Source organism: Lissotriton helveticus, chromosome 4_1 (genome assembly GCF_964261635.1).
Source record: "Lissotriton helveticus chromosome 4_1, aLisHel1.1, whole genome shotgun sequence".
Taxonomy (NCBI): domain Eukaryota; kingdom Metazoa; phylum Chordata; class Amphibia; order Caudata; family Salamandridae; genus Lissotriton; species Lissotriton helveticus.
This window is the reverse complement of record NC_136063.1, coordinates 1,038,458,869-1,038,473,433: the sequence shown is the minus strand read 5'-3', so window position 1 is coordinate 1,038,473,433 and position 14,565 is coordinate 1,038,458,869. Positions and strand designations below refer to the sequence as shown.

General features: G+C 45.7%; 1 protein-coding gene across 1 annotated transcript in view; it reads left to right on the top strand.

The window, feature by feature from the left end:
- The window catches only part of NSUN2 (NOP2/Sun RNA methyltransferase 2), a 506,360-nt gene that overhangs the window by 33,512 nt on the left and 458,283 nt on the right, over positions 1 to 14,565 (top strand). The gene's annotated exons all lie outside the window — the stretch shown is intronic.

Below are 14,565 nucleotides of genomic sequence, written 5' to 3'. Positions count from 1 at the left end.
CGCACCGCTGCAAAGCTGACATGGAGTCTACGGGAAGCACTGGCAAATAACATCTGCAGTGAAGTCAAATGGAGGGGGGGGGGGGCGGGTGGGGTTCATCTGGGAACATAGGGAAAAGGACCTTAAAGACGATCGTAGTCGGTGATATGTGAATGGGAAAAGAGGTGTTGCATTTTGAATGTATATCAGATCGGTTGGTTCCAGAAATTTCCCCGCTGGATATAGTTCTCGCTATTGTTTGAATAGAGCAAGTACACATCCTGTGTTATGGAAATAGCTGGGTAGTGCACAATGGCAGTGTGGTGCTTAGAGCTCTCCATTGTGAGGATGTGCAGTGTATTGTATTTATTTCTGTATTAGCGACATTGGTCCGTTTATATGGTAGGATGTATCGAAGCGGACGTTCATCTCCCGCCTCCACTGCCAAGTGCCGTACGCATGTCTGGGGGAAGTACCAATAGTGCGAGTATTGCGCTTGTGCACACAGATAGCAAAGATACAAATCTGGTGCCTTGAAGCCACACTACACACAAGGTCTTGTCATCAAATCCCTCCCAATACGGTGTTGTTTATCCACCCATGCTAACATTGTGTGCAAAGTGTTTTAAAAAAGGCTTGGGGTAGCACTATTGGTATATTGCTGAACAAGTAAAGAAATAGTGGCACTATAATCGTTTTCATTATTGCAACTGTCAGCCATGGACAAGGGCATCTTTGTTCAGCTTGCCAGTTTGTCTTCCAATTTCACCATAGCTTTACCATTGTTCTCAGGTATTGCTGTATCGGGAGCTTTATGTATCCAGATTCCCAGGTATTTCACGGGTTCTGTGCTCCACTCAAGAAGGTAGTCCTGATTATATGGCTTTGTACAAGGCATTGGTGGTAATATCACTGATTGATTTCGCCCAGTTTGTACCCAGACCAGAGTGCCTTTCACAACGGATATATTCTCTGAGTAAGGCTGTCAGATGTTGTAGACGTATGGGACCAGATGTCCGTATGTAATGAGATGCCAATAAGTCTGTTGAAAATGTAACGCTGCAATTGCTGTCTTTGTCGAGTCACGCATGTTAGTGGTTCCAGGGCCAGTGAAAATAATACAGGAGAGTGTGGGCATTCCTTTCTTGTACCCATATATAAATAGGCATCAGTTCCAATGTGTTTTCGTTGAAATGCACCTTGGCCATTGGTAATGTATACAACAGCCTCACCCACATCAGGAACCCCATTGGAATGCCCATCCATGACAAAATAGTGAACATGTAGGGCCATTCTGTTGATTCGAAGGCTTTAGCGGCATCAAGTAATATTGTTGCTGCTTCCAAGTTAAGATTCAGCTGGTGGAGTACTGCAAATATTGTACTTAAATTATGTGTTGTTGATCTGTTCGGCACGAACCCTGATTGGTCAGGGAGGACCATATTGGTCAGGGAGGACCACTTTGGTTAGTAGGGGCTGAAGTCTACTAGCCTGAATTTTATCCAGCACCTTGGCGTCAGTGTTAATTAGCGAGAGGGGACAATACGACTCACACCTCTCCCGGCGTATGTCAGGTTTCAGAAGTTCTATGATGAGAGTTTCACAGTGAGTCAGAGGGAGCATCTGTTTAGTGTATGCTTCCATATATATATAGAGGTATCTGTTTTGCAGATGGGGCGCCAATAATGTTACATATTCCTTAGATTTCATGGGTGCTTTCCCATTTGGCATGGAGCGGATGGCCTTGTGCACCTTTTCTTCTTCTATGGATGTGATAAGTACTCCCTCTGACCTGCTGATTTCCACACTAGTGCTATATCATCCAATTAGGATGGAATCTCCTTCATTGTGGATTCTCTAGATGTGTATAATGTTGCATAGAATTTTGAAAAAGCATACCGAATTCCTGGGGTATCTAGATTCCTTCCCATTCTGGTCAGTGAACTTTATCCCATGATGAGGTCTCCCCATGGGTCTAAGTTTGGTGGGCAATAAGTTACCCAGCCACCCCCTTCCCTCCCCTGTACATTCTTGCCACATGTTTTCAGGAGAGATAGCGTACCTCTCGTTCTGCCATGTAATGATAATTTGTGATTTGGCGGCTGACATCGACTAGAGTTGCACTTGAGTATTCCCGCTTGTGTACTAATGCAAATCCCTCGTATTGCATCCTTAAAGGCTTACCAGAGTGCATCTGCTTTTTCCACTGAACCTTTATTGCTATCTAAGTATTCTAGTGTAGCTGATCTTAATGTATCTTTGGATATCTGTTCCAGCAGTGCAGTTGCATTGGATCGCCAGCTGAATGTGGTTGGCATCTGCATTGATATCTTCACATCTAATTTGACAGGGTTATGGTTGGACAAGGTTTGGGGTAGGTGTTGAATATCCGTCGCCCAAGTGCTAATCTCCTCCGTTGTCAACCAATAGTCTAAACTAGACCACAAATTGAGCACCGCTGAGGCTTGGGTGCCCTCTCTAGCACACTGGTGACACCTACGTCATAAGTCCACCATTCCAAAGTCTTTCATCCCCTCCCTCAGTACCGTGGCAGATTGTGTATCATTGCCAGGGACCTGTGTTGACCTATCCTGCATCATGTCGAACAATCTGTTCAAATCCCATCCCCACCCAACCCATATTATGACAAATTGTGGTAAGGTGCGTAAGATGTTCCATATTCGAGTGAAGAACCCCGGATCGTCTACATTCGGCCTATATGTGTTCACTAGGTTGAAAAGGGAACCATGGAGGGTATCCTGTAGTATGGCATATCTCGTTTGATTGTCTGTAATGGCCTCTGTCATGGTGAATTGCATGCCTTTCCGTATTCGTATTAGTACTCCCCTGGAATAAGATGAGTAAGAGAAGGCCAGTCTGGTACCAGCCCATCGCAATCCAATCCCAATGTCAGTTTACTTCGTGTAATGTGTCTCCTGAAGGATTGCTATTTTTATATGGCTTGCTCCAAACTAGCACCCCCTAAAACCACTCATTGCAATAGAAAATCTCCTTCTGCCCCATGGTTCTCTGAATCCCTACGTCTTCAAAGACAACATTGCAGAAATCTGGAAAGACACTGGCGCAGGTACTACAACCCAATTGACAAAATCTCATATAAAAGCGCCCTATCCAAATACAAAGACCTCATCACTTCAGAAAAAACGATTTACTACACTTCCCAAATTAATCAGGCTCAAAACTCTGCAAGAAAACGGTTTCAAGTGGTTAATCATCTCTCAACCCCCCCTGCCCCCCCTTCCCGACACGTCCCAATCCCTCTGCAATTCCCTTGCAGATTTTTTTAAGGACAAAGTCACTTCTATTTTTTCAGCCTTTCTTCACGAACCTCCTTCAACCTTCATAGTTAAACAATCTCCAGCTATCAACGTCCCTTCCTTCTGTAACTTCAAATTAGTCACTGAGGAACAAGTCTCTCGCCTAATCACTAGCACCACATCAGGATCACCCCTGGACCCATGTCCACCTTCCATCCTCAATCGCATCCCGGACGTCATCTCCCCCTCTTTGACGCATATTTGTAATACTATGTTCACTACCGGCTCATATCCCTCAGTCTGGAAAAAGGCCATCATCAAGCCACTCTTGAAAAAACCCACCCTTGATCCCTCCTCCCCATCCAGTTACAGACCCATTGCATGTCTCCCTTTCCCTGCAAAAATATTTGAAAAAGTTATGAATATACAACTTTCCAAATTTATCGATGAAAATAACTTATTGGACGATACCCAATTTGGTTTTAGGCAGGGACACGGAACCGAGACAGCCTTAATAAAAGCAGCAGATGAAATAAGAATGACATTAGACAAAGGCGGAGCGGCAGTATTAATACTGCTTGATCTATCTGCAGCTTTCGACACAGTCAATCATGCCACTCTGATCGACCGTGTCTCAGCAATCGGCATCCAGAACAATGCCAAAGAACTCCTTGCCTCCTTTCTGGCCAACCGTTCACAGGCTGTAAAGCTGGGCCCTTTCTTCTCCCACACGTTCTCCCTTCCTTGCGGAGTACCACAGGGCTCCTCGCTAAGTCCGACCCTGTTTAACATATATGTTTCGGACTTAGCAAGGGTGATCCAGTCTTACGGCATCAGTCTCACAACCTATGCCGACGACACCCAACTGGTCCTATCTGTACACAATGATGGACCGACAGTTGCAGCAAACTTTCAAGAGGGAATGCTTGCCATCAGTTCCTGGATGTCCTCAAACTGTCTAAAATTAAACTCTGAAAAGACAGAGGTTGACATTCGGGAAACTAGAACCTGCCTGGTCCCCCCTATGGTGGCCCAATGAGATGGGACCTCCACCAGAACCTGTTACTAAGGTTCGCAACCTTGGAGTCATATTTGATGACAGACTGCTCTTTCACCATCACATCAACTCCGTAGTCTCCACCTCCTTCTTCACTCTGAAGAAGATCAAGAAGCTTCTTCCTTACCTTCCCACTTCAGCTGGTAAAACTCTGATCAGCATCCTTGTTTTTGCCAGAACAGACTACTGTAATGCCCTCCTTCTCAATGCACAGGAAAAAGTTCTTAATAGGCTTCAGTTAGTGCAGAATGCCTCAGCCAGAATCTTACTGGGCATTCCCAAGTTCACCTCCATCATTCCTTACATCCAACAGCTTCATTGGCTCCCTGTCAGGAGCCGTACAAAATTTAAGGCACTGTGCATTGCCTATAAAGCCATCAACAACTCAGGCCCGCAGTTTCTCAAAGACGCCCTCTGTCCGCTTGAAAACCGCAGAACCCTTCGTTCATCCTCAGCTCATCTGCTCAGAGTCCAACGCACTAAGAAAGCTAACTGGGGTGACAGATGCTTTGTGATCTCCACAGCCAGACTATGGAATTCACTCCCTCTCACCATCAAAACTGCCCCAACTCTCCTTAACTTTAGGAAGAAATTAAAAACCTGGCTGTTCCCACATTAAGATCTGCTATAGCCATCGTCTGATCAGTTCGCGCCGAGACACCCCTGGGTATTTGCACGCTATAAAAATCGCCAAAACATAAACATAAACATATGGTGCCGGTTGAGCTATGCCAGCACCTTTCTTGTCTTGCAGGGGTTGTTAAGCCCTCGAACATTCCACATGATCAACGAGGGGGTGTTAAGCTGTTTCAACTTAGTATTTTACTTCCCCTGTGTCATTTATAAACTGGAAAGGTATTATTGTGTCAGTGTGTGCAACAACTACAATCTTCAGTGCAGTATCATGGCAACAACATTCTAAACTATTTAACTCCCCTCCTCGCAAGCATCCCAATTATGTGAAAGGTCTCCCTGTAATGCAATAAGAATGAAAAAACAATGTTTTATAACATTAGCTGTATTTAAGAGTTGCCACCTTTTTGGTGTAACTTATACATACATTTGGGGAACACCAATGTGGGGTCACTAGAGCCCTAATTGCCCTCACAATGGACGGGGGTGTCTGTCTAAGAGACACAGATGTATAAGGCTCTTTAAGTTGGTAAGAATGGGTGGAGCGTATTACGTTAGCATGGGGGGGCGGGGTTTTCCCTCTCCCGAGTTTGTGACGGGTCATATTGTACAACCGGTTATTTTGCTCTGAGCCAGTCGTCTTTAAGATCAGAAGAGAAGAAATATATTGGTCCACAGGGCCACTCACCATCACCAGTCAGTACCAGCACTATATCTTCGAGTATACCAGCATTCCCTGTTAGTCATATTTTCCATTGTATCCTGATCTCCGGTACCACTGGCAGCAGTGTGCCTTCACACTATTGATGTTATCAGTTTTCCTCTTCGTGAGTGTGACATGCCCTTCCGCGGGTTGAGTGGTTAACATAGGCCATTGCTGCCTTGGACGTCGTGAAGCTCTTCGCCTGTCCTTGATGTTCTATTCTCTATACCTTGGCTGTTTATATCATTGTGTATTTGATCTCCGCCTGTTGTAGCTTTTGTTTTTAGGTCTCGCCTAGACGAAAGCAAAAAGCGAAGCTTTTTGCTGTCTAGGGCGAGACAACTTATGCAATCACTTTTAGGGGAATGTGGACAGCAGACTGTCACGAGCTTCTCCTGCCGGAGATTGTACCTCGTGAGCGCGCACGTCGCCGTGCCTCATAATCCCATGCGCAAGGAAAGCCACACTGAACACACACATGCAGGCAGGAAGGCACACACACACAGGAACGCACCTACACACATACAGAGGCCCCCCTCCCCTCTCCCCCCCGCCGCTGCATACATAGAAGCGCCCTCCCCCCCCGCCGCATACATAGAAGGCCCCCGCCGCCGCCGCATACATAGAAGCCCCCCCCCACCTCCCCCGCCGCCGCATACATAGAAGGGCCCCCCCACCCCTCCCCCCGCCGCCGCATACATAGAAGCGGGCCCCCCTCCCCCTGGCCGCCGCCGCATACATAGAAGCGCCCCCCGCAGTATACATGCAAGTGCCCCCCGCCCGCCGCATGCATGCAAGCGCCGCCCCCCATACATGCAAGCGCCGCCCCCCCCCCATACATGCAAGCGCCCCCCCACTTACCGTCATTCGATAGTCTTGTAGCCTCCGCGGGGCTCTCCCTCGGGCATGAGCCCCGCGTCACCAGCACTGCTTCTCCGTGGGCGCGTGCGCGGGCTTCCAAAGACGGAAGTCCCGCCCCAAGCCCCAAGGAAGGTTTCGCTTCCGCTGTCGGAGCTGGTAAACAATGGAAAACATTGTAATTACGGTTCAGCGGTGGTAAGTCATTAGAGCGGCTATTACTTGATTTCGTTGATGGCTGTGATTTAATATTCTTCTGACAGCGCTGGCTTGTAAGTGTACTTTTTTAAAGATGGGGCAGTGTTTTCAATTAGGTAAGGTGCCATATGATAGTAAAATGCAGCCGCTGCTTATGATATTCTAGTCTTCTGAAGGTTCCGGCAATAGATTGTAGCTGCATTATAATAATTTACCGGCAGCTCAGCAGTTTACGGGCAGTTCAGCTTCACTCTGCTCGGATTGCCTGGTCAGCTTGTACCTAATGTGTTTTTTCATGACAGTCCGTTTGGAGTCTACATGGATAGCAATGAAAGGCACGCGTTTGTTTTTTTAAGACTTTATTTTATCTAAATCTGATCCCTACTCTATAATGCCCGGGTGGGGCATCTGGGCGCTATTTCTGAGAAGCATAGACATTTAAAACAACCGAGGCTTGAACCTGCTCTTGAGGACAGTGAGATCCGGGCAGGAACGGCGATGAAGGGGGCGTTTATTTCCCTGATATGGGGCTGCATAATCTATGCTCATATAGATATGTATATAATAACATTTATATGTGGTTGTAGTGAGGCAGTTTAATATAGCTATACATTGGATATTATTTACACACACACACACGTATGTTCAGTGTGTAATCATATACGTGCAGACGCGTTTGTGCACATTTCTGCTCGTGCCTGCAGTCTGCACCCCCGCTCCTCATTTCACCTTTCCGTGAATGTGTGAATAACCCCGAATTAAGGCCTCTCTGGTGACGCGCAGCTGGTGCCGATAGGCTCGCTCCACCCGTGACGGCTCCTGAGAGAGTGTGTGCTTGTCTCATCCTGGTTGTGTCTCCACGGACGCCTGTCTCCTGAGGCAGGCTTCTCAGGGGTGCATCTGATTGTCACCTCCGTACTGCGTGTGTGTGTGTGTGTGTGTATGAGAGAGGGGGACAGATTGTGAGAGGGATTGTGTGTGTAAAAGATAGACAGATTATGTGTGCGTGAGAGAGATCATTTGTGTGTGTGGAAATAATTGCAAGTGTTTGCGTCAGAAAGATTGTGTGTGAGTGTGTATGTGAGAAAGTGATAATTATTGTGTGTGTGGTCGAGAGATTATGTGTGAGATTGTAAGTGTGTGTGCACGATAGAGACAGACAGATTGCGTGGGAGAGAGAAGACTGTGTGTGAGAGAGAAATTGTGTGTGGTAGTAAGATTGTATGTGTGCGTGTGACCCTCTGTGTGTGTAATGTAATTACAAGTTGTATGGCTATTGACATTGTAAATGACAATGCCATTTATTTATCTGTTTTCAAAACCAACACATAAATAAAAATGTTGTCATTTACAATGCCAATAGCTCTAACTTTGGCAAAGGCGAGACCGTTGCATTGCAAATGCTTGTTTAACAGGTAAGTACGCTTTTCGAGCCACCTTGACATTGGTCATGAAGTAAGGAAAGAATGACACTGTGTTACCTTGGTTGTTTATATGTTGTCGTTCTTGCGCCATCCATAACACTGTATCACAGTCCTGATAATTAAAACATTTGCATATGATCAGTCATGGGGGGCGATCACAGGGGTGCTGTTGGTGCCGGGGATCAATGTGCGTGCTCCCCCACTAACATGTGGGAGAGGTTGTCTGAGCCATAAATATCTCTCAGCATTTGCTCCACATATAGCTCTATTTTTCCAATATTTGTGGATTCTGGATCCCGCTATGTGCTGATTGCTACGACGAGAGTGTGCCTTCAGATCTTCGTTTTTTGCTTGTATTATTGCAAGTACCTTTTCCATGTTAAGTCATTTAGTGTTCATAGAGTTCATGCTCTCTTCCGTGGTGGATTTTCTCTATTTTGCTTCTATTAGGCGCTGTGCTTGTTTATCAAGTTTGGTGGACAGGTATTCTTTGCGCACACTGAGATGATCAATTTTACTTTCTATGGATTGTAGACTTTACTGCATTGCCAAGAGTGTGCCCTCCAGAGATGGGACGCTCTCCCCAGAGCCATCCACGTTCTGTTGCCATTTCCGGAGTTATCCTTGTACTTTTTCACATGTCGATAGTTAGTTTTGGCTGCGCTTTGTCAGGTTTCCCCATTGGGGTTATCTTTCTTGGCGTTTCGGTCCAGACCAGAACCCTTTACAAATCTGAAACGAGTCAGTGGTGGCCCTAACAAGGTCCCAACTTTGGTCTGCATATGGGGGAGAGCAAGCAAGCGAGCCCCCAACATGCCAGTTCTCAGATGTCTGTTCGCTTAGACAGGTAATAGCAGGGGTCAGTGGGATTCGCAGATGCTATATTGCCCAGAACCTTCTGAAGATCCAGTGCGATGGGTCAGACTTACCTCCTCGTGCCCTGTAGTGTCAATCTATGTGGTACCTGTAGGCACCCCCCTTTTCTCATGTGTCCTTTTTGTCCGCCAATCCTCTCCAGAGGCGGGGGTGGGGGGTGTGTGCAGGGACAAGCACATCCCTCCTCGATTGTCCAGCACAAGCAATTGGCGCGCCAGTATCATAGGTGAGTGAGAGTGTGTGCAGGGCTCAGTGCTACAAGTAATTTGGGATCTCTGAACAGGGCTGCTAACCTCTTCTGCCGTAGCCTGATCAATTCAACCCGTGCTGTCTCACAGTGGGCCTTTCTGAGTGGCTGAAAGGGCCCTTGCAGCTTCCAGCATGTCACCGGCACCTTGTGTTGTAAACAGTTCAGAGGTAATAGTGCACGCTCGCACGAACCAGGGTCCGAGACTGCACAAAGTATTCAGTCAGTTTGTGTGGCTACAGGCCGCCTGAGTATTGTTTTTGGTGCGGATCAAAGAGCAGTCTTGCACCTATGATTTTTAGGCGCCATGCAATTGCACAATCCACAACCAGGTGAGGCTGCCTGTCTCTGCCCCAGACAGCGGCTTCGGTTCCAGCACAGGCCAAGCCACAGCACCTCCGTCACATGAATGACCCTGCAGGCCAGCCGCACAGCTCTGTCTCTTTTCCAAGTAGACATTATTCACCTTCAGGATTTATCAATGTTAATTTGGGAGTGGGGCTGCAGAGACAATGCAGTTGCTCTTCTCTGTTTTGCCACTTCTACAGCAGTCACCACTGTTGCAGCCTCCATAGGTCTCCGCGGCCTCTCACTCCTCAGCCAGGTGGGCTCAGCTCTTAAAATCTTGGGTATCCTCCAGCTCCCCAGTCCCGATGTTGCACTTTTATGTTTTGCCGGAGGGTCGCTCCACCACTCCTCAGGCTCCCAGCACAGCACCACTGCCACTCAACGCAGTCGCAACACAAGTCCGGTGTCTGCCATATTGGTAACTGTGGCCCAGCCCAGTCTTTCAGTTTTTTAAATCCTCGATTGTCCTGCTTTCTCTTTATTTTGTCTTTCTGTAACAGAAGATGATTGTTAGTACTTAGTGCCTTTTTTACCCATCGATGGCAGACAATTTCCAGGATTGTAGATGGATTATGGCTCGCGGCCGGCAGAGCTGCACTAGAGTGCTGCCATCTTGCTGTGGGCTATCTAGTGCCCCTCCCCTCAATCACAACATTTTGTGCTAGATCCTGTTTCAACCTTGTACCTGTTTAGCCGATTTATACCAAGGTATATAATGGAGCTCCTTTAAATGCTAACATGTCTTATATGTGTTGCATACTTTTTTGGGGAAGCATTGGATTAAGGACATCTGATTTTTTAGGTCTCGCCTGGGCAGTGCATGCGCCACTCTGGGTGGCATGCTGCATTCAGAATATGAGCTTTTGAGAAGCAAGGTGCATTTGGTTGGTTGGGTTGCCTTTGAAAATTCCTTTACTTTGCTTGGTTAATAGTGTCCATCTGTCCCGCCTTTAGGTGCATGGTTCCCACCCAGCAGACATCGCTGATTGATTCTTTTGTTTGGCCAGCTCTGTTGCCTCCTCGCTCGCATCCCCTCCCTCCCTCCCGTAATTGCTGCCGTCACTTAACCTCCCGAGTGCCGTCCATCGCTGCTCGATTAGTTTTTTTTGTGGTTTATTTCTAGTTGGCCATATTCTCTTTTATGTGTAATTTATTTCATTGAGACTGTTTCACTTTTAACGAAATTCTACACACTGTGTATGCTTATGTCTTTCCTCCAGGTCATTTCGTGCCTTTGTGTGAGACTGAACGGCAATCATTAGGCGCCTGTAAATTGTTCTATTGTGAAAGCCAGGGGCCTACTTTCTTTTCCAATTATATCCTTGGGGTGAGAGCAATGGAGGCAGTACTTAACTTGACATCAAAAGAACAAACCGCCAATAAAGTCCCCCAACGATTGAGACGCAGTGATTCATATCCAACAACCTTTTTAGTTTGTTAGGTTTGTTTGCCAGCTGTTCCAAGGGTGTGACATGACCTTCAAGGAGAAACATTCCTGACACCTCGAGGTAAATATCTCTTTTAGGCAGTTGTCCGCCTACACAGTCCCTATGGTTTTGTGTGCAGTAGCTTTTTTCAGAACCTAGAATACGTAAAGGAGGTATTGCACGTCTTGGGGTAATTTGACTTTATCCAGGAAAAAGTTACATTCCTTAAAAATTGAATGGTCTACACAGAAGCTGTCACAGTGGCTCTCTTGAGAAGTAGAGATGTCACAGGTTTCACAAATGAACCAGCGAAACAAAAATGTCATCTGCTGTTGATTTATTTGCTTTCAGAGCAGAGCTATCCCTCCAGGTCTAAAATTGATTCAGGAGTGCTTTCCACTGTTTCCTCTCCATCCCCTTTACTTCCTATCTCTTTAGATAGGTTAAACAACTCACTCCACAGCAAACAAAAAAATAACTAAAATATCAAGTGCAACGTTAATAGCTCTAGCTTTCACTAACGCGTGACCGATTGCTTTGCAAATGCTTGTTCTTGACTAACGCTCAAGTCTGAGACACGGTTGGATATTTTCAGTTGCAAGAGTAGAGCTTGAAAGGAAGAGTTTGAGTGGTGTAGGAAAAAGGCATGTAATTTGGAAAATAGGCTGACCTTGAGTTGAAGTACTTCAAATGCTATGCCGGTAAACTCTTCACTTGCCCTTATTGTGGCCGCAAGGGGCTCAACTGCTAGCGCAAATGAGAGCGGGCATAGGGGACAGTCCTGTCTCCATCCCATTGTAAAATGACTGTGTGTGTGTATATGTCTATGTATATTAAAAAAAAAAATATATATATATATATATATATATATATATATATATATCATGCAAAAGTATGGCTTTGTAGCTCCGAACACTCTCTGCCTATATTTTAATTGGCTTGTGTTTTGTGTAAACACTGGCTTCCGAATCGTTATTAGGCTTGGTAGTCCTTCGTACCGCCTTTTCTCCGTTTGTTACCTCACCTAACGACTGGACCTTTTACTTGTCTTGTTACACGGTCTTCTTTATCTTGGCTGTGAGCACTATTTTGTTTAATGATTTGCCCCTATACCACCCACTAGGTCGCAGCACGCCGCACACTTTTATTTTAATCAGAATTACTAATGGCGGACCGCTTTAACTATAGTGGCTGCGTCCTATTTATTTATTTATTTTAGCAGCGCGGTATGCTATTAGTATAGTGGCCACGCTTACTTGTTTAAAATGTTTTTTTTTTCTGTTTTGTTATCTACTGTCCATGCGGCACTTTCATATTAATGGAGGCCACACCACTTTCTTTAGACAAGCTGTGTCTAAAGAAAGGGGCGTGGCCGACATTAAAATGAAAGCGCGGCATGGGCGCTTTTACAATCAAAAACATTTGTTTGTCAACTTGACAAATGTTTTTTTTTTTTTTTTTTTTGTCAAGGCGCCCCATGCCGTGGTTTCACTTTAATGTCGGCCATGCCCCTTTCTTTAGACGTAGCTTGTCTAAAGAAAGTGGCGCATCCTCCATGAATGTAAAAGCGCAGCAAGGGCACTAGTAATTTGCAATGCAGTAGGTCTTGCATTTGCAAGAGTTTAAGCTATTGTATTGCCAATAGCTCAAACTCTCATAAATGCGAGACCTATTGCATTGCAAATACGTGTTTGATTTTCCTGTAACCCCATGGACTAGTCTGCACCGAATTTGGCAGTCATTTGCCCTGGTCACTTACTGTCTGGCATGCCAATTTTTGTGCTGATCTGTGTAGAGGAGAAAAAAAGTTAAAAAGTGGGGTCAGGAGATTAGGTGTTCCCATTTTAGCTCATATGGGAAATTTTCTTCATACCTACAGCTAAAACTGCTTCACGGATTTACACCAAATTTAGCCTGAAAGTAGAAATTAATTCAGAAACTGTGCTTTTGTTTGTTTGGTTTAAATCTGTTCAGTAGTTTTTGTGATATGTGTTTAAAAAAAGGTGCTGAGTGGGCTTGAAAGGGTTAACACTTTTGTATATCTTACCCATTTTAATGCTGGAGAGTTAATTAATCCGATCTGAAGATATCCATGACCTCCCCCCCCCCCCCCCCCCCAATCAAATATAGGAATCTATTTAAATGAATTAGCCTTTTCACCCTTTTGTAAGCCAGGGTCCCAGACTTTGAAATCGTGGGAGTAGGTGTTCCGATTGTGGGCTCCAAAAGGAAAATGTCTTTCGGACGTCATTTCAGGAAGCAGGGCACACTTTGCATGCCTTGAAAAAATAAATAAAAGTGAATCCCCCCCGCCCCCACCCCCCCAGGAGTTAGTGGGTGACCATTGAAGAGCGCTCCTATGATTTAAATGACATTGCACTCTCTGAAGATCGATTTTGGGATTTGCGGTTCTTGACTCCAGACACCTAAAATGACTCCGAAGGATCATGGTACCTTTCTCTGTACTGCATGCCCTGTCATCATTTCAGGTGTAAAAGAATCGGTAATTCTGAAAATAATTTGCAGATAGAGCAAGCTTCATGTTCTAAGCACAAGCTTCATGTTCTAAGCACTGCGAACACAGATCAAGCTTCACAAACCTATGCCTCAATTTGGGGGTTCACAGTTAGGGCTTTGAAACGGCTGACTCCGTAAGGCTTGACATCTCGGAGAGAAGCTTACCCTGGGTTTGTGGTACCTGAGCATGAAATTTAATGTAGGTTAGCAAACTCAGTCTGTGGATCTATGAATCATTAAAAAAAAAAAAACATGCTCTGTGTGCCAGTGTTTATGTGTAGCGGGGTTAAGCCTCTTGTGGTAGGGTGGGCCATAGGCCATGCACGGCAGGGCTGGCCACCTGCTAGGGTGGATGCACCTGTGGCCAGCCCATCTGTACACAGCTAGAGACCGTCTGTGGTGGATGGGTGCCTGCAGGGGTTGGACAAAGGGCCTGGCTGAGGTGCGCAGCAGGGGTTAGAAACGTCTTAACTGAGGTGGCAAAGTGAGCTAAAGAACGATGATGGATTCAACCCAGATCTGTGACTGGGGGTGAGTGTCTGTAAAGTTTCAGCGCTCCGTCCATCATTTCCTTGTGTTTGCGGCTTCCATGAATTTACAGAAGTAGGTCAGGAAATCGGACTCCTAGAAAATATTTGTGAACTGCATTTTAGCATGAGCAAAATATGCATGTGTTAATTTGCTCATGTGAAAATCTGTTGAGCGGTAACAAATTCACATTCCCACCAACCACTTTTTTTCACCCAACCCCGAAGAAGGTTTACTTCTACTCATGTCAAAAGTAAATTTCCAACCTTTTTCTGTAGACATTTTTTAAAGACCACCCTGTGAAAAACCAGAAAAAATGCAAGTTAGTAGGTTTGCATAGACTCAAAAGGGCATTTTTAACTGTGGGGGATCTACTGCTTACCGCTACCTCCAGCCCTAGTATGTAGATTTATGGAAAGGTAGCAATCTAAGAGAATTGCTAGCATTCCAACCCTACTATGGTATGAACTCTGCCATAATCAGGCTATTATC